The 20,791-nt window shown below is 43.0% G+C and overlaps 1 protein-coding gene and 1 long non-coding RNA gene across 3 annotated transcripts in view; one reads left to right on the top strand and one right to left on the bottom strand.

Annotated features, from left to right (window-relative positions):
• The window catches only part of LOC311584969 (uncharacterized protein), a 69,378-nt gene that overhangs the window by 16,700 nt on the left and 31,887 nt on the right, over nt 1-20,791 (top strand). The window lies entirely within an intron of this gene.
• Nucleotides 617-3,784, bottom strand: LOC311588546. The gene is made up of 3 exons (XR_014776251.1): nt 3,591-3,784; nt 3,283-3,474; nt 617-976 (listed from the first exon to the last, which is right to left on the bottom strand). It is a non-coding gene; the product is annotated as an uncharacterized lncRNA (long non-coding RNA).

A 20,791-nucleotide genomic window follows, 5' to 3' on the forward strand; every position in this document is an offset into this window, starting at 1 on the left:
ATCTACATAGGAGAGAGAATACACATTATTTTCTGAGTCTGAATCACCTTAATATAATCATTTCGGATCCATCTATTTTTCTGCAAATTTTATAATTTCATTTTTCTTCACAGATGCATACAATTGTGTTGTTTACATGTGCCACAGTTTCTTCTCCTTGCGTCTGTTGATGGACACCTGGACTGGCTCCGTTTCTTTGTCATTTTGAATAGACAAACAACAAACATGGTTGTGCCAGTATCTTTGTAGTTAGAGTGTGTCTGCTGCATGCCGGGGAGTAGTAGGTCCCACTTTGAAAGTGTGTTAAAGATGGCCTACCAGAGGCTAGGTGGAGGATTCCTATCTCCAAGGAGCAACGTGCTTCTTGCTCAGAAAAAAATAACCTGCTTTATTTCAACTCCCCACTACCTGGTTCCTGCTGCCCTGCACACATGGATTAGGGAAATTGCAGGAAAAATCAGCATAATAGTTTAGTGGCAAAGCCCTGAAGAACACTGGAAGAGCTCTCAGGCTAACAGGAAAGAGGCTCTGCTGGAGCTGCTGTGGGGGTAGGGGTGGGTGCGGGGGGTGGGCGCGGGAGGGGAAGGCCCTTCATGGAGCCTGGACTTACCATAAGAAGGCCGACTGGGCACTGCTGCACCTCTGTCCCTGGGCTCCAGGAGGGTGATAGTTCTGAGAACCGTGTCACTGAAGGTCACACTGCCAGGACATTCTAGTACTGACACCAGCAGCTGCAGGTAGGAACTTCCTTCAAGGAGGGGTAACTTTCTTATCCGGGTTAACAGCATACTAAATTTAGTGAGGCCATTTATCCCCTAGAATCGGTGAGGTCTGGAAGCAGTTACTCGCGTTACTGTCCTTGCCCGTCAGGAAATCACGGCAAAAACCACACCTGTTAACATGTAACTCCATGGTCACTGTGGGCACAAGCCTCATGCTCTCCTGGTGGCCCGGATGCTGGGTTTTCTTGCTTTTCCTGCAATAATCAAGCATTTTGTTTCTTTACTCAAGCCAGGAGCTATGGTTGAGCAACTGCGCATGCTCAAAATGAGGCATCCTCTACCACAGGCAGCTGTGGGGTTTTGCGGCTTATAGTGATAATAATAATGGGTTTTTGAGAAAGAAGGATTGTAGGAGCCAGAGAGGTCAAGGACACCACAAGAAAACCCACAGAAGCAACTAACTTGGCTCATTCGAACTCACAGAGACTGAAGGAACAACCGGGGAGCCTGCTTGGGACTAACCTAAGCCTTCTAAGGCGCATGCGTTACAGTTCTGTGGCGTTGTCTTCCTGTGGGACTATGAACAGTGGGAGCAGGGCTGTCTCTGACTCTGTTGTCTGCCTTTAGGACACTTTCCTCTTACTGGGTTGCCTCTTCTAGCCTTTTTAGGAGAGGAGGTGCCTAGTCTTATTGCAACTTGTTATGTCAGGACTGGTTGACATCCATGGGAGGCCTGCCCCTTTCTGAAGAGAGAGGAGGAGGAGTGGATGGGGGTGGGGATGAGGAAGAGGGGAGGTCAGTTGAGGAACTGGGAGGAGAAAAGGGAGAGGAAGCTATGGTCAGGATGTAATATCTAGATTTATCTATATCTACATCTATCTATCTATCAATAGGTATATGTATATCCATATATATGTATATATAATGGTTTTTTTCTAGCAATGTGGTACCTACTACCCTTGGTGATATGATTTTGTTGTTTTTCTTGTATGTAAAGATGAAATTCACTCAATTCCAGTACAGGAAGACTGTGAAGTCTAAACTGCCTCGGCTACTTTGATAACATCACTGGGTACAATGGCTTCTACCTAGACATGCCATCATTCTCTGGGGTTTCAGTTATTCATAGCTGACTAAAGTCTGAGAATATTAATTGGAAAACTAGTAATAAGCAACACACACATTTTAAATTGCTTGCTATTTTAAAGTAGCCTGATGAAAGCTTGTGCTGGACCACTCCACCTTGTCTCAGACATGGCTCCTTTGTCCAGAGTATCTATGTCATGCATCTTACCCATCCTCAAATCACTTAGTATCCATCTCAGTTATCAAGGCAACTGTTTCGGTATCCTAGCAGTATTGTATTCAAGTAAATCTCACTTAATTCATTGGTGGTCCTCAACAAACAAGCAAACAAAGAAAAATGTTCTGGTGCCAAAATGCAAGAAAAGTAAGCTGTAAATTTAGATATAATGAAGAGAAGCTGTAAAAGGCTCTCTTGAAATGAAAAAGTGAGCCTACAAAAAGATATTTTGAAAGAAAATGAGAGCCTTATTCATATAAATTATTATTATTATTAACCATTACCATTCTTTTACTGTGTCTAATTTATAAAATAAATTTATTATTATTATTATTATTATTATTATTATTATCATCATCATCATCATCATCATCATTTATATTACATCTTGATTGTTATCTTCCTGTAGGTATGTATGTACAGGAGAAGAGAGAGAGAGAGAGAGAGAGAGAGAGAGAGAGAGAGAGAGAGAGAGAGAGAGAGAGAGAGAGATACATGAGGGATTTGGTAGTACCTGGTTTTTCTGGCATTTACTAGGTAGGTGACTTGGAACTCATTCCCTAAGGATAGAGCACTCTGGATTATCTCAACTAGCCTGTCTTTCAAGACAAAGAGATGGCAGCCTCTCCTCCCCGTCTGTCTTCTTTATAATGCAGTAAAATTGCACTACTAAATCCTTAAAACCCTTTCTGCAGGAAAATTAAAAACAAATAAATGACAAGTTTTTGATTTGCTAGACTATTCTTTGAAGAATTCATTGCTGACTTCAAGGCAAATTCCCATCTTGGTAGGAGCCCGCCAGACCCACCTCCAATCCAGAGTTTTATTATTAAGCCTTTTATCCCCTGCCCAGCCATGCCCAAAGGATCTCTGAGCTTTAGGGAAATGCAGTTCACTCAAAGGTTTGTATTTTTGATCTAAGAATTTACCTTTGATTTACCCAGTTCCTCTCTGACAAGAGAAGGAAGGGTGAGGGAACAATTAAAGAATGTTTTGTGTAAAGTTATAGTCTACAGAGTACTTTGCAAAAGTGTTTGTAGCATTGATACAGTTGGGGTACTAGTGATGGGCACGTGTAATCCACCACGCATCATGTGATTCTTGCTCCTTGCTGCATTTGCCAGATACACTGAGCATGATCAAACCCATGCCCTTCTTTTTGTTGGGAAGAATTTCAAACCCCAAACAGTAAGATTGCCAGTTTGGAGTGTTAAAAAAAGATTGAGATTCAAGAATCTCTACCCCAAATATACATACCACAATTCAATGCTGTTTCTGTTGTTATGGCTCCACGCACAAGAGACGTGAAGGCCAAACAGTCATGTGGAAATGAATTATCTCTCATATCAAGAAATTCAAGAACAGGGTGACTCCAGGTAAGAGGAACTCAAGTCTTTGGTTTTGCTTTGCTGGACTTGTCTCTCATGTCTTTTGGTTCTACCCACAGTCCTGGGGTGAGATGGGAACAGAAACAAAAAACAAAGACTTTATACAATTATATCTAAGCATAATGGAAAGGAAGGCTAGTTAGAAATAAGAAAAGTATTCTTTATTCCACTCCTTACCCTACAATGGCTGGAACCCAATAGTCACGAGACCCTTCGTAAATCAATGACTGGCGAGGAAATGAAGTCACTAGTGTCAGGCCAAGGTAGCAAGTGTAGAGGGCAGCTGGAAGGCCCTGGAGTAGGGCCAGAAGTACTGAGTTGTAGTACCAGTTCTGTCCAATATTTAGATATGGAAACTTCCTAGCCCCTCTTCCGTGGTTTGCACCTTGGTTGAGCAGGGCTTATGAGGCCTACTCTGATGATCTCAGAAAGCTGTTGTGAGAGAGCGGTGAAGTCATCTCTGTGGAAATAGTTGTTAACGCACAGCTCACTGCTTCACTGCATGGTCTTCCTCCTGCTGACACGACTCAGACAGCTTTTTAATTACACCTATATGTGCTTTCTGAGCTTAGCAACAATAATTTATGATTTGTAAGAGACTTGTCAGAGTTGCCTAACTGCAAAGTGTGGGAAACATGAGATTTATAAGAGTGCCTGAGAATGCCAATTTTCTGGCATCCTCATGAGCTTCAGTAGAAGGTTTATTTAAAGTTAGAGGAGATGAGTAGGAACGGTTTGTTTATTTACTTATTTGCTTAGTTATTGGTGTTCTTACTTTTTTGTTTGTTTGTTTTGCATTGTTCTTCTGAGATAGGGTTTCTCTGTGTAACAGCCCTGGGCTGTCCCAGACTAACTCTGTAGATCAGGTTGGCCTTGAACTCACAGAGATCCACCTGCCTCTGCCTCTCACATTCTGGGATTAAAGGTGTGCACCACCACACCTGGCAGTGTTGTTCAAATTTTAAGTTTAAAAAAATTAATAAACTAGGTATGGTTGTACATGCCTATAACCCCAACATTTAGGAGTCTAAAAGTAAGAGGACCATAACCTTAAAGTCAGCCTGGGTTGTATAAAATAACCTTGACTAAAACAACAACAAAAACCATTGAACAGCCTCTTCACTTTTTCTTTCATTTATACTAACTAGATAAATGTGTATAAAACGTTAGGAAGAGAAGGAATACGTACAATGTGAATCTAAAATAGAGCTATGGCAGAAGAGTGGCTGTCTAATAGGGAAGATTTCTAGAAAGTGACTAGCTACAGCGTGCACCTAAACCTATCACAACATCTGAAGAGAAGAGGAAGCAAAGTGTCAAGTCATCAGCGTGAAGCAAGGCAGCTGTGGAAGTGCCCACAGCGTGCAGACACGGCTTCTAGTAACGAGTTAGGGAAAACTTCAAGGTCAACTGGACAAGATGTCACTTGATCTGGAAAGTGGGCGATCTGGGGCTGGGTGACAGGAAGCGCCCTTGAGATGTACATCAAGCTTGCTCCAAGGATTTGAATGCCTGATAAGAACCCATAACCCTCAAGAACAAACTGCAGTAGCAGAAAGTAGAAGAAAGGAGAGAGCACCGCTAGCCTATAGAGGGCGTGGAAGGTCAGGCCAAGGAGCTAAGGGGATTCCATAGGGAATGGTGAGCTTGTGAAACACTGTAGGTGACGTAGAAGTGGCTTCATTATGATACCTCTGCTCCCTGAGCTAGGAGCAAAGGAAGAGGAAGCTGCGATACTTAGATTTTGAACACTCAAACAAGTGCTTTGCAGAACCTTAACTGGACTGAGAAGAAGATGACATGTTTGGTTTGAGATGTCTTGGAGGGAGAAACCATAGCTTTTGGTAACTGATGTTGAAACCATTTGGTAGAAGGAAGAAGTCAAAGATCTTGCTGTGGGGATGAATAAAAACTCAATCCAGACTTGCTCTCCCCAAAGAGGTAACTTCAATTACTCATGTAATTTCACAATAGCCTCAGAACTGTTGGATGCCAGGATTCAAACAACATATTAAAGACTGGGAATTCTTAGGGGTGGGGACATAGTTCAGCCAGCAAAGCACTCGCCCTCACAAAGCATCCTGGACTTGACTTCAGACTTGCAGAACCCATGTGAATAGCGAGGCACAGGCAACGGAGTGATTGGAGACCAGAGACTGAAATATCCCTGGAAGCTAACAGACCAGCTGGCCTGGCTTACATAGAAATGTTCCAGGCCAGTGAGATACTCTGCCTCAGCAAAAGCTATAGGAAAACACCTGAGGACCAGCACCCAAACCTGTCTTTTGACCTCTGCATGCACATTATGAACCAGGAGCAGTGTGGGCAGTTTTGTCTTGTTTAGTTTTTGTTTTGGCCCTGCCCCTAAGTTCCTGCTACTTCCTGCTCCCCTTTTCACTGTCACAGATGAATGGGAACTGCCACAGGTCCCTACCATCTCGGCTTGGACCACTCCTCTCTGTCACTCCTCCTACAATGGACTGCAGCCCTTTGAAGCCATGAGCCAAAATAAGCCTTTCCTCCTTTAAATCATTTCTGAAATGGATTCCGTTTGAAATGGGGTAATGGCTCAAGTCATAGCATGAGCCATCTGCCCGATCTGAGCAGTCTACTCTTCAAACACTGCACAGAATACCTAAGCGCTGTATTAGCACTCCACAAAGTGTGTAAATATACCAGGGACTCCTACCTGTTACCAAGAAGACTGTGAAATTTTCTTTGGTTATTAAAAAAAAAAATCATTCTCTTGTTCTTGATTGCCTGGGTGTGCATTCATTCTCACCAGTTTAGCCAGGGCTGGGTGTCTCCCTAGAGTAAGCAGGTCCTATAATCACATCTCCTAGGAGGCTGCAGCTAGCTGCAATATAGTGGCTGGATCTGCAAAGCCTGGAAGCATCATGACCTTCATTACCTTCAGAAGAGCCCTAAAACAAGCACAGACATCAGTGGCCATCCTGATAAATGGTAGAGAGGGAGCCGCTTATCACTCAATTATGCAGCTCCCTAATTAGGCTCTGGAAAGCCTGGGGTCACGGGCAAGAGAAAGATGCTTTTGAGATCTGTTCTCCATTTCTTTATTACACTGTTTCTGTTGAGTGATTAAAAAGGGGAGGCCAAGGAGGGGAGCCTGAATGTGATGACCCATGGGCACTCTCATGCCTGATGGGTAGACAGACTCAGAAACAATTTTATTTTTTTGAGCAAGAGACTGCATGAACGAGTTAGGAAGGGAGGGAAAGTGGGAGAAATGGAGGGAAGGAAGGCGTGGTAGAGTGTGAGGCGGTCCCTCAGTGTGATTTTTCTGGAATGGGCAATGTGTGAGTTCTCTGTAGGTCCACAGGAGGAGACCATTCATTTGGTTACTGATGGAATGAGAGAGAAGCAGCTATGCAGAAAGGTTGCTCATTTACTCACTCCAGATCTTTAGAGAGCTCAAACAATTCCCCCAAACCTTACTTTGAAATGTTTCCAACTCTCTTTTCACAGGAGAAAATAAATCTGGGCAGAGAATTTAGGAGCCAAACCCAGTACATTAAAAATTCCAATCCTCTGTTGAATATGCAGCACTCAAAAAAAATTGAAAACTGGATGGACTGATAATGGTTAACATTAGAAAAAATCATAGAAAGCACTTACGGTCCGGTGCCAAAGCGGCACCTCCCTTCCCGTGTCTGTGCCTGTCAGAATCTTCAGTTCCAGCAGAGTTGGCTTGAAAGGACAGATATAGAGGTGGCTTGGAGCATCAAGGCTGACACTCTACTGCTTTGATGGTTATGTGGACTGAGAGATAATCAGGACAACGCGGTTTCTTCTCCCCACTACTCTATTTTAATTTCTATATAGGCTCAAGTTCAAATTTTCTATTTGCCCCACCCCCACCCCTTCATTCTGATTACCAAGACTCATTTAAAAAGAAAACAGGAAGCAGGGCATGGTGACACATGCTTTTAATCTCAGCATTTGGGAGGTAGAGGCAGGGGGATGTCTGTGAGTTCGAGGCCAGCCTGGTCTACAAAGTAAGTTCCAGAACAGCTAGGGCTATACAGAGAGAAACCCTGACTTGAAAAAAAAAAAACAAAAACAAAAACAAAAAACAGGAGGAAAGGACAAAGGCAATTCAAGAATCAAAGGAAGTGTGACCCATAGACTTTAATCAGAGTGTGAGAAAGGACACGCTGACGGAAATCTTGGGTGAGGAGTGTGTGAAAGTGGAAGGGAAGGAAATGGTGAGAAGGAGAGGGAGAGGGGGAAAGAAGGGATCTCTGAAAGCTTTGACCCAGTCTAGGTCAGATAGCAACTATAGGAGGAGACTTCTCCTTTAGGAAACAGGTGACCCAATGACTAAGACCGCGGTCCCCAATCTGCACTGGCAACTCATTTGCTTTAGAAACTGAATAACCCACAGGCCCGCCCAGGTCACCACAGACTTTCTCCCACTGCTGCTGAGAGTTAAGCTCTGCTTCTCTGTCACCACCAGCCAAACACAAAGTCACCTCTGGTGCCTTGCAGGTGCTGCTCTGCTTCACTGTACTCAGTACTATAGTGTTCCAACTTACCACAAGTCCACAACCAATGGAGCTAAAGGGCCATGGGCTGAAACGTCTGAGGAAGAGGAGAAGGAGGAGGAGGAGGAGGAGCGACCTGCCTTCTTCAAGTTGACTTTCCTAGTAGTGGTCTTTCTAGTGGACAGCTGACTTACACTGGGGTGGTCAGCTGACCTGACAATAGCCCTGCCCTAGAAGAACTCGTTGGCCCTGGAGGAGATTGCTGACTTCAGTGTTCCAATGCAGACCATGAGTGTCATAGAAGGGGAGAAAAGCATAGGCTGATGAGGAGGAGCCTTGGCCAAGAAGCCATCCCTACACCACTCTGTTTGGACGTTCACAGGAATGGAATTTGTCTGCTTCTGATCAATCAATGGACAGCTGAAAGTAGCCTAAATACAAGAGCAACAAGCGAATATTGTAATCACCACCTACATGTTGATACCTTCATGTTCCTTAGAAACTATGGTTCTCCTGCATGCATGCCGAATGATCATCCTTCCAAATCTGCAAATTCCAAATCCAACCCAAGTGGGCAGAGGTGGGGAAAATCTTAATACTTACATTTTTCCTGAAGAATGTAAAGATGTTTTCTTGTTATTTCCCCAAAACCAGTATAGAAACAATTTACACAGAATTTTTATTATATTAACTATCACAAATATGACAGAGAAGGAGAGAGGGAGGGAGGGGGAGGGGAAGGGGAAGGATTAAAGCATGCAGGAGGATGTGCCTGGATGGAAAGAAGAAATAAGGTGAGATGTGGGATGTTTAAGGTGGGAAAAAAAATTGGTAGTTGAGTGAGAAATGAATTTTCTGAGGAAGTTTGGTGGTTTCCTAGGCAGTGTTGGACTGAGGCTTGTGGGTACATATTTAAAGAGAAACCATTCCTCTTAGCTTTGTGCTCCCTCCATCATCCCAGGAGTCATCCACTGCTTGAACGTAGACCAGAAAGGGCAGCGAGTTGCTTCAAGGAATGCTGACCTTCTGGTATTAACAATGGGGGAGGGGGTGGGGATGGAACAGGGAGATAAGAGTCAGAGATAATTGCAGTGAAAGGTTTAAAATGTTTGAGGAAGGATGTGAGGCCAGAGGTGAGGCACGGTAAGTAGAAAAGTGATGAGGTCCACGGACTGGAAGTTATAATGAGGTGCCCTTCGGGGAGTGGAGTGTTTGAGATGAGGGTGGAGTCCCTGTCAGTGACAGCGTCTGCATTGTGACCCTTGGAGTTGACATTTGTAGAGGCAAGAGGTGAAGAGGATAAAGAGCAGAGAGGCCGTGGGTTTAGAGAGTCTGCTCTTCACTTGTATGGTGAAGCTACCCACAGATTATGAAAGTAGGGAGACAACTTAGGGATCCCAAGCAAAGCCTTCAACACGAGAGAAAGGATGAATGAGTGTGGGTTGGAGGGACAGATCCTGGCAGCCACGAGACATCTGTGACAACTGGAGACAAGAGTTGTATTTGAGATCAGGGGACAAACAGTTTCAAACAGTAATAAAGATATTTGAAGTATTCACCCTACTTCCTAACTGGGAGACATGCTCGGTGTGAGCTAGAACACAGCTGTAAGAGGTTTTAGAGGGAAAATGGCCTCAGGAAGAAAGCCAGGTTTCAGCCAGGCCAGGATATGGAACAACCAGAGCCATAGGGGTGAAAGGCAGTTTATTGATTATAGGTCTAGCTCTGGGAGACTCTAGAAGGGTTTTATTATCATTATTATACATGAAATACTCATGAAATATTTTACTAAATAATACATAAGTCACCAAGCTGGATCATAAATGTTAATTATTTGGCAGCACATTCCCATCATAGGGACGGGAGCACAGTAGCTAATTATCCTATAGGCACAGGGAGGGAAGAACTAACAGGGAGCTGTGTCAAGGGCTATGTGTCAAGTGTTGTTAGGGGCATCTGTGTCTGAAGACTCTCTACAGATGAAGAGAGCAGGAGGCCCTGTTGGGCAGTGGGAGTCCTGTGCCTAGGGCTGAGCTCAAGAAGACTATCCTGACTCAACTTGGAGGACTGCAACCTCAAACACAGCAGGGTCCTTCCAACACTGATTTATATCCATGGGGCTAGGCAGGGGAGAAGGAGTGCAGGGGGGGGGGGGAGCAGGGGAGGAGAGATAGTGATCCTGTTTCATCTGGCAAAAACAGCAATGAGATGCACATGAAGGTGAGCAAGTAGCTTGCGTTGATGTTAAAGAAAAAAGAAACATAGTGAGTCAGCTACAATATGATGCTACTTACAAGAGAAATGTAGCAAACCAAAGAAATTGCTTTTCACATACTAGAACCCTAAACCCAACAAAGATAACATTGCTGTGCCCTTACAGGTGTCACTTTTACACATAGAATCCTCCAACTACTTATAGGAACACTTTAAAAGTGACATCTTTTGTTTTCCCAGATGGTAGGATTAAAGGTGATTTTTGAATTCTTAAAATAATTGATATATTAATTTTGAAATTTTAAAAAGGAAATAAAAGTTTACTTAAAGTGACAATGGCAATAAGACCAACCATGACAATAAAGATCTCAACTGTCTTGGTTAAAATAATGGGCAAAGGCAGAGGCAGGTGGATCTCTGTGAGTCTGAGGCCAGCCTGGTCTGCAAAATGAGTCCAGGACAGCCAAGAAAACCCGTTTTGGGGTGTGGGGGCGGGGAATGGGCAAAGGGCTTGCTTTCATAGGTAGTTATATTTCCAAAAGAGTACTCAGGTGCCTAGCGAGCAACACCACTAATTGTCAGAGAGATACATCAAGACCGCGGTAAGATTCTGTTATCAGGATGGCTCTGGTCAGCCGAACAAACGCTAACCTGTTGGGTGGACTGAAGAAGTTAGAAGCATTATAAATTGCTGGAAGCAAGGTAAACCAGCACAGAAAACAGTGTGGTAGCTAGGCCCTGCCCCCAATCTAAACATGCACTTGCCATGTGGTAAAGCAGTTCCGCTTCTGAGCATGCCTAAATTAACCAAGCAGGGACTCCCATAGATAGTTTTAAATTCAACTTTATAGCACTATTCACAAAATCCAGAAGGCAGAGGCAGCCCACATATCTATGGGCAGATGAGTGGTCTACAAATATGAGGCTTTTCATTCAGCTTTAGAAATGAATTAAATTCGGATACCTTTAACAGCATGCATGAACCATGAAGAAAGCCAAGTGAAACGAGCTAAGCATAGAAGGACTCGTACTGCATCCCACTTAACACTCAGTGCTTAGAGGGTCCGAATTTGGGGGGGCTGGGAAGTACAGTGAGGGTTGTACAGGGTTTGGATAGGGTTGACCGTGGTACAACATGAGTGTGTTTTAGCATCGTTACTAAGCTGCATATTCAAAACGATAAAGGTTTTTTTTTTTTAATTTTTTTTACCATAAATTTTAAAAGACTGATTAGAAATTAACTAGGATATCTAAACAAGTAGAGGAGGTTGAGCTGGCTTATCTGTGGTGGGGCTGGTCTCAGATCTGCTTCTTTTTCCTGTCTGGGTGTGTAATCTGAAAAAGAAATCAGCGTGGCACAGACGTAATATGCAGCTGACCCATCCTTGAGAGGTGTGGCACACACAATCAAGAACAAAACATCTGACTCAGAGATGTTCAAAATACCACATGGCAGTAATTTTAGGGGAGAGAGGGAAGGAACCGCACCAAATCAATGCTACACAACAGCTCATTTGTCCACACAGATAGGAACAAATTGAGGTGTGGTGGGAAGAATGCTGAGGTGGTTTCGAAGTCAGAGATCCCGAGATCACACCCCAATTGTGTGTTTCCAGGGGCGAGTGGGAGAAGCATCCCCCACAAGTTCTGGAGAAGGAGCATATGCAGGGGGAAAAGGCTCAGGAAGTGCCTTTCATGGTGGAGGAAGTAAGTCTGTAGCCTGAGTCCTCCAGGAAAGGAGAAACAGGCCACAGTGCTGACGTGGGTTGAGAGCTTAAGAAAGGTGCCCTGTGAAATGTGATGGAAGGCAACCAGGATTAGCAAGGATTTCTCGGCGGCAGTGGGAACCCTTCAGAGATTAGATAAAGGGGATTTTTGTAGCCAAACTAGTCACAGCTGTTACGTGACTTTTCCCAGTGACACTGAAAGGGTTGGGGATAAAAATCAAAGACAAGGGTGGCGGGGGGGTGGGGGGGGGAGGGAAAGCAAAGGGAAAACATTCATTGTGCTGGCAGGAGGACTCCCCGAAATTCAGATTCCCCAAAGCCACACTAATCTGTGGGCATCTGTAAGTCCCAGTGGTCTCATAGCAAGAAGTGTGGCAGAGACACGAGGAGTCTGAGAAGTTCATGGGTCAGATAACTCAGCTAACAGTGAATGACAAGAGATCCCCCAACCAGGTGGCATTTGAGGACTGACACCCACGCTTGTTCTCTGACCTTCATATGTACATTGGGCATCCCATGATGGCAATGACTCCTGTTGAAGGTAGCTTTGAATATATTCAGGCCTTAATTACCATCCAAAGGACCCTGGATAAGTGCAGTGAAGACCACAAAGACCAGATATATACAGATTTTTTCCCCCAGGCAAATCTCAGAAAAGATTTAATAGTTTGGACATTGCTCTCTAAGTTCTTTCTGGGTGTTAGAATTTGGAAAGCAAAGAGGCAGTTTTGAAAACTAAGAATACATTACAAAGGGGCTACAATTTTAGTTCCCACGTAGGAACAATTTCCAACTCAGACTCTGCTGTTAGTGGCCAACTCAGCTGTCCCAGGGAGAAGTAACCTTGTGAAAATGATGACTGAACTGCTGAAGGTGAAGGCATGCTGTACCTCGAGACAGGAGTGAAACAGTTCTACTGTTGGGATCAGTTTAGCAGCCACTTCTATCTCAAATGGTCCTTATCTTTTCTCCACTGTCTGAATAAATGTTGGGTCACCATTCTAATAAGTACTCAACAAAAAGAAAGGTTGCCGTGAGTTTTATTGGCATAGCTCTGATTTTTCAAACTACTAGGTGCAGCAGTGTGTTAATCAATCAATCAATCAATCAATCAATCATCATCATCATCATCCTTTTGTACATGGCATAGTACTGAAGCTCTCCTGTCTGTTGAAATATACTGATTGCCTTTGATGTTAGCTACCCCTGACTAAAATTGCCACCTTGGCATATCATATCACCCCGTGTCCTCACTAGTAAAATATGAATAATCTCTGTAGCTATTCCCAGGGCTTTCTAGAGGATCAGATGAGATAACTAACATAGATCCCACAGCACTTTACCAGCAAATAGAAAGTAATCATTTTCCTCCTAAAATGGCAACAGATCCCTTTCACAAACTTGGTAGAGGGACTGGGATTTTCAAGGAGTGCAGTGGAGAGCCAGAAAGGTCAGACTTTAAAAATCTCGGTGTTCCATCTGCATGCAGACATGGAACTCTGTGCTTTACTAGTGTCAGTCCTCTTTTCCCTTTTATTCCCTTAATGCTTAGTTGTTTCAAAAAAAATCCAGTCAATCTACCAAGTCTGTGAAAGGGCTCTGTTGCCATTTTAGGAGGAAAATGAAAAGATGTTCAAGGAGAATCTTCACTAAAGCAGTGCCCCTTCACCAAGGAGTATGCCGTCTAGGCAAAGGTTTGGCAAATAAGATTTATCACGCTGCAATTCTATAGTTAGCTAAGGTTCGTTTGCCCTACAAGGTCCAAATAAACCTAACTCAACTCTAATGTCTCAGTCCGGAGGAGCCTTATTCCATTTCTCAATGATATTTTATTTCTGAAGACTAGAAATATCAGGCCCATCCCCACCCCAGCTTTTGTTTTCTTCCGGGTCTGCATCAATGAGGATTGAACCAGATATGAATGTCAGCACCCAAAAGAGTTCCCTGGCATGAAAGTGTGATTGGACAACGAATAGGTCATCAAGATTTTGTGGAGAGGTTGGATGAAATATCTGCAACAGTCATGTGGTCTACTTTTAGATTCCAAATTCTTCCTGCACATAGCGCACCCCAAGGATCCTGTCCTGTCCCCTAGGCTAGTTATTAGAACTTCAAATCTTTCTTTTATTAGGCAAAATCACACTAATTGTCCAGCCCAGGAACAGGACTCATCTATGGGTCAGTAATCAAGATAAATCCCATCTTCTAATAAGTTGTAAAAATGTTATGGCTTCTCTTCCTACAAATGAGGTCAAATATATTTTTATTATGGAAATCCTGGTATAAACCCCTCATATCATTATAAAAGGGTTATGATAACAAGAGCCTCTTTAAATATAAAAGAAAAAAGTCATATTCAGACTCAAAATAATTCTATTTTAAAGAATAAGGTTATTTTCATTAATCCCTGGGGAGAAATTTGTCTCAAAAAGCAAACTTAGGTCAATAAGCGAGGGCACTGTTTTTCAGACTTGCAATGGAAAGAATCAAAATGTTTAAGAAAATGTTCTAGGCATCGGTTGTGTTGAGAGGATAGGAGCAAAGGCTCTAGGAAGTCACGCCTGCCCTCTGCATCCTTAGCTCATAGTCACTTGTGGGATCCATATAAAATACTAAGGTAAAAGCCCAAGAGAACAGTTCATTCTGCTGGAATCAGGATCCGCAGGTGGTATTGTCCAATGGATGAAAAAAAAAAGAACCAAGGAAATCAGAAGAGGAGGGAGGCACTCAGAACCCAGAGGAAGGGGGTTTCTAGCTCCCATACTCCTTGAGAGGGCCATCATATAGGCCAAGTTAACAGTAAATTTCTTCATAAAAAACATGGTTGTTGTTTTAAATGGGTACAAGCTTTCCCCTGCTTCTGGTTTTTTAGTAAGCAGTCTTTTGTGTTAGCAAGGAACCATGAATTGATGTGCCTCATATCCACTTTTAGCATCTACCAGGTACCTGGGCACAGAGAAGGGAGAGAGAAACTAATGTATATATGATATATATGTCATAGATAGATAGATAGATAGATAGATAGATAGATAGATAGATAGATACCAGCTCAGATGTTTAAGAATAGATTTCCTAGCATTGCAATCTTTTTGGCAAATAGAATTTCATCTGCAAAAGTAAGGAAGCAAACAACAACGAAACTAGATAAAACTAGATAGTTCTACATGAGTTAGGACTAGTGACCAGAAGTCCATCCATCTCTTTTGGCCCCTCTCTTACCCATGTGGAGGCTGAACATTTCCTCTTGAGAGACTTGAAGACCCTCAGCGTGAAGGCCTCCATACCAAATAACCACCCGAAACCCTCTCCTCACAAGCCTGGACTCCGTTTGGTTATCTGACATAAATTTCAGAGGCAAGATCAGAGGCTTGGGGAAAGGCCATTAGGGGTTTGAGTTTCTGGGATTGTAGGAAAGTAAGTAAATGATCTCAAGATGTCTGGATGAGGGTTTTGGGTTTGGGAGGGGTTGTTTTTGTTTTTGTTTTTTTGCCTTTCACTGGCCTCTAATGTGGTTGAATGAAGCATTTTGTTGTAGGCCTAAGTCCTTCTGTAAGGTTGGGTGAAGGAAATCACCCCTTCCTTCTTTCCCTCCTCCAGGTCACCATGCAGAAGTCAGGGTCTCCAAGGGCGTTTTTCATGATCTCCTGGTTCCTTCTCCAGCATTAATCTTCCAGTGGCTGTTCTCTAGACTAGAGACCCAGCCATCCTCTCTTATTACCTAAGGCCTCGGTTTAATATTCTGGTCAGCAGTATCTTTTCCTCCTAAGGGAGAATGGTGAAGAGTTGGTAAGGGATGCATGGAGAGGCATGGACAGTGTACTCCATGCCTGTGGCATGCTTAGTCACACGAGCCTTGGTCTGGCTCTAGCTCACATGCATAGGAGATAGACCTTATAAGGCTCTTCTACTGGGGTTTTTCTGTCGCCAGAAACAATCCTTGGACATGGACGGTAAATTGTAAAAAGCAGTTTGGCATGTTGTAGTCAAATATTGAAGAAATCTGAAAGAACTGAAAAGTTGGGAAGAAGTGATAATTTGGGCACGATGACAGGATTTAGCTCAATTCACAGATAAATAAGCAAACTACATTTTTCCTCAAGTAAGTAATAAGTCAAATTATTTATCAGACAAGGCAGTTTGCATATCCATCACCCATAATTACAAAGAACTGCAAAATAACTTAAAATTTGAATACCCACTATACATTTCTTTAAATAGCAAAACTTCTCAAAGTGGCAAAATCCCACATTTATTAGTGAACTATATATGTGTATGTACACATATACACATATATGAAGCAGCCAGGTATGATGACTCACACATATAACCTCAGCTCTTGGGAGGCTGAGCCAGGAGGATTTTGATTCTAGGGCGAGCTGGACTGTGTAGTGCAACTCTTTTGCAAAAACAGGAGACTGGGACTATATCTTGGTGGTATTGCCTGCTTAGCCTTCGTTCAGTCTCTAGTGAAAAGATATTACCAGGTATAATTTAAAGTTTATACCTCATATTTTTTCTTATTTCTAGGGACTTTTTCTCACTTCTAGGGACTTTTTTTTTTAACTTCTAGGGACTGAACCAAGAGTGCTGTAAAGTTCAGAAGTAAATATATAAATGACTCAGTGAAGAGCATTAACTCAATTTAGAATCAGTCTAAATATTCAAGTGCCAGAAGATTTGGGAAGATTCGTTTGTGTCTTTGTTTGTTTTCAAGACAGGGTGTCTCTGTGCCACCTTGGCTGTCCTAGACTCACTTTGTAGACCAGGCTGGCCTTGAACTCACATAGATCCACCTTCCTCTGCCTCCCTAAGTGATGAGATTACAGTCGTTTGCCAGGGTACTTGACTGGGAAGATATATTTTTAAACAGTGTGATTGGGTGGGTGCGTGCATGCTTGCATGAGTGTGCGCGTGTTAGCCATGCATGTGTGTGCAGGCCAGATGTCAATGCCTTTCCATTGTTCTCCGCTTTATTAATTAACTTCCTATTTTGAGACAGTCACTCACTCAACTTTTCATTTCGGTCACACTTGTCCTAGCAAGCCATTGGGATTGGAGTGTCTCCACTCCCTCCACTCCTCCCCCCTAGAACTGGGGTGACATGTGCATGCCAACACACTCACTCTTTGAGTGGGAGGGGATTTAAACTCACCTCATTAGGCATATACAACAAACACTTTTTACCCATTGAGCCAAGGCCCCAGCTTTTGAAAATTATTCTTAGATGAAAAGTAGCTGTACTATAAGACATAATTCTTGTTGAGAGCTGATGAGGGTCACGGTAGTGCTCACAGCCAAACCCTGGCTGCCTGAGCTCAGCCCTGAGGTTCACATGGTGAAAGAAAAGAACGGACTCTGGCTGCTGGTTCTCTGACCTCCCCACCTGCTCTGTGGCCCACGCACCCACACAAATAAAAATGAAATAAAAACATAATTACTGCTGAAAATGGTCATAAAATGATTCCACTTTGATTCATATGCTTAAAATGGCATCATCTTAAATATTTCGTGACGTAATTTCTGCCTGATTGTACCAGTGGAGTCAAATACATTTAGTTTGTACAAACCTAAACGAAAAGCCCCAAGCTTACATTCTCCTTGGTGCTAGGAAGGATTTCCTTTTATTGTTGCAGGGGTGAAATATCTGTCGAAAACAATTTCAGGAAGGAAGGATGTATTTGCCTCATGGTTTGAGGGTACAGTTCATCAAAACAGTGAAGCCGCAGCAGGGGGAATGTGGGGTGCAGGTCATATGGTTTCAACAGTCGGGGATGAGAGAGAGATGGACGCCGGTGGGTGCTCCCTTCGCTTTCTCATTGTTACTCATATTCAAACCTCAACTCATCCTCCCTCAGTTCAGGCTTCCTGGAATCAGCCTTATACACACACACACTCTGAGGATGGTTTGTTTGATGGTAAATCTGAATCCAGCCAAGTTTCATGAAGACAAAACTTGAGGAAATTTTTATTTTATTTTATTTTATTTTATTTTATTTTAGGAATGAGATTTTTAAAACCTATCGTGTGCAGGACACTCTTGGGCACTTTGCCCAAATTACAGTTTAATTCTCCTGATATTCATGCTCTGTCCTGAGTACTTTCTGTTCTTACTTCTTAACCATTACAGCACACTTGCAAAGTAAACAGGACAGCCTCGTTTTGTAGGGAGTATAACTGAAGTTCTGCAAGCTTGCCCGATTACCCTGTGTCATGATGCTGACCTACCCCCGATACCCTCCATCAGACAGCAGGGCATAGATTAATGACCCCAGAAAAGCTTAGGTTACACACTCTAGATAGCAAGTTATAAATATATCTTAATGGAGGGGAATCTACATCAGGCACTTAGCCGCCTATTGGACCCTACTAGTGATCTGAAGTTCCCTTCCACCCTCAATCACCCATGTCCCTAAGGTCTGTTGTGTGCAAATGAGACTGAGGTTCCCATGGGACAGAAGGTTGCTCTCATCCAGAACTACACTCAGCCAGGCAGTCAGGACCCAAGTCCTGACGTGCAACAATAGCAGCCACTTATGCTGGACATTCGCTATTGTCACCGAAGCCACAAGTTACGTTCCTCATTGTAAGATCAATGTTCCAAACTGAGCCTTTCGATGGGTACGTGTGTGTGTGTGTGTGTGTGTGTGTGTGTGTGTGTGTGAGAGAGAGAGAGAGAGAGAGAGAGAGAGAGAGAGAGAGAGAGAGAGAGAGAGAGAGATGGAGAGAGGGGGGGAGAAATAAGAGTCTCTAGAATAGAATTTTCACACTTAATGTTTACAACAGGATATATTTTTTAAAAGGCTCCATATTCAAACCTTTATGAGAGCCTAGTTAGTTTAACTGGTGTTGATGTTGGGAAGGACAGAGACAGGTTGATGCCTTTAGTTGAGGAATGAAGCAGCTTTCTCACCTCCTTCAGGGAAGCTAGCTTTGTGGTAAAAGCAGAGTTTTAGGACACATTTGAAGTTGTTTAGAGCTTTGCAGACATGACCACATTTAATTATTGCACCCACATTAATATCCTCTTCAAATTACCTATTGGAAAAGTCACAGGATGATTTGACTTCTTGGCCCAAATGCCACTGGGCTGGTAAATGTCAGTGGTAGAATCTGATGTCAACAGAATCCAAAGACTGAACTCCTTATTGATAGATTAAAAACATCTCCAGGCAGAAATAACATGGAGGAACACAGTGATAATTACCGGCCACGAATCACACTTCCCTGTTCCCATGACTCCTTGCAATGTATCATCGTTGACCTCATCAAGACATGATCTAAGGTGCTGCTCCTGTGACTTCTTTGCCTAATAGGATACAGACAAAGTGATATAGTGCAAGCTTGGGAGCCTAGACCTTTTCAGATCTTATACCCATCGTGAATAAGTACAGCCTGTTCTCCCGGAAGACGAGAGGCCACAGGGAACAGAACTGGGGCTCTCTAGTCAATAGTCAGCAGCACATAGCTCTTGAGTAAAACCATCTTGGATGTCTTAAATTCATTCAAGCCTTTCTGCCTGCAACTACCCCTGTGAGACCAGGCAAGGCCAGCTAAAGTCTCTATCATCCCACAGTTGATAAAATAGCTGTTGAAATAATAACTTTAACAATGCAAGGTACTAAAGAGAAGCCACTAAAGAGAGTCTTCTTGGCTCTATTTGTATCTATCCATGCACAAACAGCCACGTAGAACAAAACCCCACAATACTAGGAAAGACAAATATAGGATTGAACTGTGCTCAATTTGCATGTTAATCAGCTCTGAGGTTCATAAGCATGAGTTGTGGTCATTGTGATGGTTTTCTAGCCTGGTGGCTTGGTGTGAAGTCAAAGAACGTAGTCTTGGTGGATAAAATGGAAATAAGAGCAAACTCAGTGAAAAATCTGCAGAAAAACTAAACATTTATGAAGGCTATTTGCAAGATACTCTGAGTGTTACCCATTTCCTCTTCCGAGAAGTCTGATATTTTCCACAAGAGCTGAAGAGACACAAATGAACGGAGAGTTGCAGTTTTCCCATCAACAGAGAACCTGCTTTCTCTACAGTGGCCTTTCTGCCTATAGCCTGAAAATCTTTCTAGGCAGGAGCACTTATTTGCTCGTGCTTTCAAAGGTAGCATGGGAGAGTAAGAAGCACGTATGTAAGTTAACTATTAACGTGGAGAAAGCAATCTGCAGACTGAAGCCAATCTATAGTTGATCCAAAAGTTAACAGCTGAAAGAGCCAGAGCAAACATTCAGGCTAATCTGTGAGGCTAATGTCTGGCGGGGAGTCCAGCACTGGGGAGGGGGAAAGGCACAACCTAGCCTTTCTCTGCTCAGATTCTTTCCTGGACCTAACTCCTTTTGCCTGAGCTTCAGTTTACTGGCCAGTGGGGGTCCTTGTCCATAGAAGCATGTGTTCACATAACTGGTGAGAAACAGACAAAGGTGGCTGTCATCTGAGTGGGAATGTGCCTAGCATGGGCATGCCAAATGACTATGGTTCCATCAAAACAAAGGAATGGCTGCTCAGAGCATCTTTGGATCCTCCTTTGTAACCTGTCTTCAGAGACTCACAATAAACATCCAACTTAGCATAGCATAATTCTCCCTGATATAGTTGCCATAAGGATCTTGTTGGGGGGTAGGGGACAACTGGGCTTTGAGTAGGAGAAACTATGCTCATCTCACTTACTGCACTTAAGAGCTGTGTGACTTGTGGTAAAGCAGACACCCTTTACATCTTTAAATTTCCTCACCTTTAAAAATGAGCTCAAGGTTTCTACCCACCCGTATCCATTTGTCAAGTATAAAATTATTTTGATACAATTGGAACCACTAGAGTCACTACCAGACAATTAGTAATTCCCACAAAAGCCATGAAACAATAACAACAAAAATTCACTAGCCAAATTAAAATGGTCAAGTCATATTATTATTATTATTAATTA

Source organism: Acomys minous, assembly GCF_964271855.1.
Source record: "Acomys minous genome assembly, chromosome: 2".
Classification (NCBI taxonomy): domain Eukaryota; kingdom Metazoa; phylum Chordata; class Mammalia; order Rodentia; family Muridae; genus Acomys; species Acomys minous.